Here is a 4,574-nt window from a genome sequence, read left to right as displayed (position 1 = left end):
TATTTGCCTATGTGTACTTACAGGAGTTATGAAGGGTAGAGACGTTTATATTGGGTTATACTCCTCTGTAACTTCTTTGTAAATTATTTGTAAACTAAAAATGAGTTCCGCACTTCTATAATTTCATGGGTACAAATAAGTTACACGGAGATTACAAGGGAATTACACGGATGTTACAATGGGTATAACCCGGATATAACCCCCTGTACCACCTGAATAACCCCTGATGTACGCAGCACTGCGTACATCTTATGTACGCAAATATCTTCCCTGTTACGGGAGTTCTTCCAAGCGCAATAAGTCTTGAATACATATTAACGTTCAATTAATTTTTGAAACATATAAATTCAATGCTATGAAAGTGATTTATTTGGCGAATTTTCGCTACTAGAATTGATCATCAAAATTTTTTACGATTTCAGAAGTTAAAAATTTATATGATCAAGATCAATTAAAGCCAATCATATAATGTATAACATACAAATGAAACTTGTATGCTAGAAAAGTTGCAACAGCTGAGTGATAATTTAGTATTTTAGTGTTTCGTAAAGATCCAGCACACATGGATTGAAAAAAAAAAAGTTACGGGATAAGATGCCAATATTTTTTACTTGCAAAAATCAGGCAAGGGAAAAAATAATGGGGCATGACCTAATTGAAATTATTCATTATGTAACCAGAAGTATATAGATCTGCTCTTCACCTAGATTAGGGAAGCTGTGATTAAAATAAATTGTGATCATAGATTTATATTAATAGTTTGGCTACAATAGCAATAATTGAACTACAAGAATTGTATTTGGTGGCGACAATTAGTGATGAAGCCAAAAAATATTTGGATCGTTGGCATAATAATATTTTAGAAAAATTCTCTCAACATTTTTCATTTAGGATTATGATTTATATTGGCAGTTTTAAAAATTCATTTAATTAAATATTTTTTGTAGAAAATAAATGAAATATATAATAATACTAAAATGTGGAACTTAAAATGTATTGCCTTTATACTCTGAAAACACTAAAAATATATCATTGTCAATAATATCTAATATTTTTTTCTCAATATAATGTACTAAATTATCATCATCTACTAAACTCCAATTCTATTTCATAGTCTATTTTATAATAGTCATAGCAAAAGAAAGCTCTTTTGCCACCTAATGCTATTTCAATAGTTTAAGAAAAAGATGATGTAGCATAGCCTTTTGGGTCTGAACCACTTCTAATAGACATCCAATATCATTTAAAGATGAAAATTTTGCATCATATCACATATTCATAATATAAGTTTCCAATTGATTATCAATAAGCACAAAATCAATTGAAGTAAAATCAGTTTAACATAAATGTGTCGTCTTGATTAACTTTTATTTATTAAATGTGTTGAATGATCCCAGAGAAATACCTGTAATGATCACATGTTTGTATTATATGAGACGATCATCTAAATATGAAAGAAGAGCTATGTAACATGTTTGACATACATACATACATACCAAACAATTCATAGTACACCCGAGCCTCAATCTTATAACCATCTTAACTAAATTCTCTAAGGAACATTCTTTATAATATCTTCATGTCTATATATACCCTTACACTGTACTTACTGAATATTGAGAATTTTTCATTTAAATACTCGTACATTTAGCTTCTCGTTTGAAATCTAAATTCAGCAAGCCTTCATCTAGCACCAAAGTGTTATAAGTGTAATATCAAATCTTAGGTGTTAAATATGTAAATATATAAGAATTGTGTGGTATGTATGTATGTAAATTTTTCTTCGTAGTTTTTTTAGTATGAATTCAATATCTTATATATATGTTGTGCTTCCTTACAAATAAATTACTTCAAATTTTTTTTAAAAAAAAGAGCTCTCTGACTTGTTTTTTTTATTAATTCGCTGATACTGTGTAACATTAACTGATAAAGAAAGGGATTGTAGATTCATAACATATAAACACTAGAAAGCTTGATTCTAAATTAGCCCAAATTTTCTAGCAAGACAATTATGTTTTTCTAATATTAGAAAAATAAAAGCTCCTTAATATTTTTTTACTGGTTTTTATTCGAGGGGAATAGATTTACCTTCCAAAAATTCATATTAAAAGTAGCTTCATCAATCAAGTAATCACACAAATATAATTGATATATATCGTTATTTATTAAGTAACATTCAAAAACATATTATCTTCTTATTAAAATGTGCACTCACTTATGTTCCTCTCTATACTTTATTTTTTTATGAAAGCGCCTACTAATCTTTGCATGAAGTTAGAAAATATTTTTAATAGATTTCTTTGGGCTGATAAGGATCATAAAATTCATCGGATGAGGTGGTTTAAAATGTGTAAACCTACCAATTATGGTGGTTTAGGTTTTAGATCATTATCTGATTCGATGAAAATCAAATTTATGAAGCTTTGAGTGCATGTCAGAAATGGTTTATCTCTTTGGACTCGTATGATAAGGAAGAAATATTGCAATAATGTTCAACCTTTGGTTATTTCTAGTAATTCTTTTGTTGTTTCTAAACATGCAGAGAATTTAATTTGATGAGACATTGGTGATGGTTCTTGTAGCTTTTGGTATGATAATTGGTCATGAATGCCCTTTGGCCGATTGCTATGGTGGTCCTTCTGAGATTAACTTGAAATTTTATGTATATGGTATAATCATACTTGGGATCTTTCTAAATTGAATGTTTTGGTGAATGAAGCAGATGCTTTTACTATCAATAAGATTTCTACTAATAATGTTAGGGATCAAATTAAAGTGAAAAATATTATGGGAAAATCTATTTCTTACACCTTTGCCAATTCTTTTCAGCACTCTAGAGGTTTGGACTTACATTGGGTTTGGAATTCTTTTCTGAAACCTTCACAATCTTTTTTTTCTTTTGGAGGCTTCTTCATAGGATTATTCCTATTATAATATTTTGAAGTTGAAAAGGATTAAATTGTCTTCCAGATGCTCTCTTTGTAAAGCTCAAGAAGAGGAGATCAAACACCTGTTTTGCAACTGCTCTTTTGGTAATGGTGTCTGGAATATTGTCCTTTCTTTTGGATATAAAGTTGAATTGGAATTCTATATTATCTATTCAAGATATGATTAACTTTTGAAAAAAGTAAGGGTGGTCTGTTTTATGCTTCTATGTAGATTATTGTTATTTGGTTTCTTTGGACTGCTAGAAATGATGTCAAGCATACAAATAAGCGGATTTCTGAACTTTCGTATTTTAATTATATTGGATGTTATATTGGTGAAATGTTGAAGTTTGGTAAATTTAAGTATCCTATTATTAAGAAGTTGTTGAATCTGTTTCAATTATTTAAAGTGTCATTTGCTGGTAAGGTTAACATGCAGGTTAATCTTATAGTTTGGAATAAACTGAACAAAGGTTTTGTTAAATTTAATATCAAAGGTAGCTAGAAGAGGTATTTGGCTATCAGTGGGTTTGTAGGGATTGTGGACCTTTGTAGGAACTCTAATGGTACCTATTTATTGTGGTTTTCTGCTCCTACTTTTGTGGCTAGTACCTTAATTAGATAAGCAGATGTGGTTTTAACCACTATGATATTAGCTGTTTATTGTGGTTGGAATACAGTTATGATTGATATGGACTCTTTGGTATTTTGGAATATTTGCAATTCACGTAAGGAGTATCCTTGGTTTCTAATTAATCATTTGAAGAAAATTTTTGCTTTCAAAGTGTTTTGCAAGTTCAGTGATCCTTTATTCCTCGTGAGGGTAACCAATTAACAAATTGGGCTGCTGAGAATAGATTGGAGTCGTTGAAGGTTAATGTTTCCAACAAGATTCAGGAGGAGTTGTCTTAGATGCTTCATGGTGATTATTTGGATCTTTCTTTCATTCATGTTAATAAGTGATTTTTTTTGTTATGTGAGTTATATTGTGGCCTTAAGTTGCTAGGTTTCTTATTTCTATGTGTGAGTTGTTATGTGGTGGGGTGTAGTGGAACTTTTGGCCACCTTGATGTAAATTTTTTTTCATGGAGCAATAAATTTTCCTATTAGATTTATTAAAAAAGACATTATATTTTTATATACCACCAAATTCCTTAAAATAAAACACAACTATAACCCTAACTCATGAACATTAACATTATCCCAACTTCTTGAAGTCAGTGAATATTGATTTTGTGTGTGTTTGTGCGCGTGTGAGTGTGCACGTGCGTGTGTGTGCGTGTGTGTGGAGAGAGAGAGTGATAGAGAGAGGGAGAGAAAATCTACCATGAACATACATGATCTAGTATAACCTACTCTCAAAATAGCCTCAAAAATAAGATTGAGCCAAAAAAATAAAGTCATTCTTAACTAGGCTATTTTGGCTTGATCGGAGCTAACATTAAACTCTCAACTCTTATGTGAAGAGTTATCATAGTAAAAAACAAATCAAACAAGAAAAAAATAAATAAATAATGAAGAAAAAAGCTCTAATAAGGCAGACCTTTTTACTGACAATCTCTTATAATGAAAGTTGTTAAAGTAAGAGAGAAAAATTGCAAGATGGAAGTCACATTGTCTAGTGCCATATAGACCTTTTTACTAACA

This window comes from Phalaenopsis equestris, unplaced genomic scaffold (genome assembly GCF_001263595.1).
Source record: "Phalaenopsis equestris unplaced genomic scaffold, ASM126359v1 Scaffold000107, whole genome shotgun sequence".
Lineage (NCBI taxonomy): Eukaryota > Viridiplantae > Streptophyta > Magnoliopsida > Asparagales > Orchidaceae > Phalaenopsis > Phalaenopsis equestris.
This window is presented reverse-complemented; position numbering follows the sequence as displayed.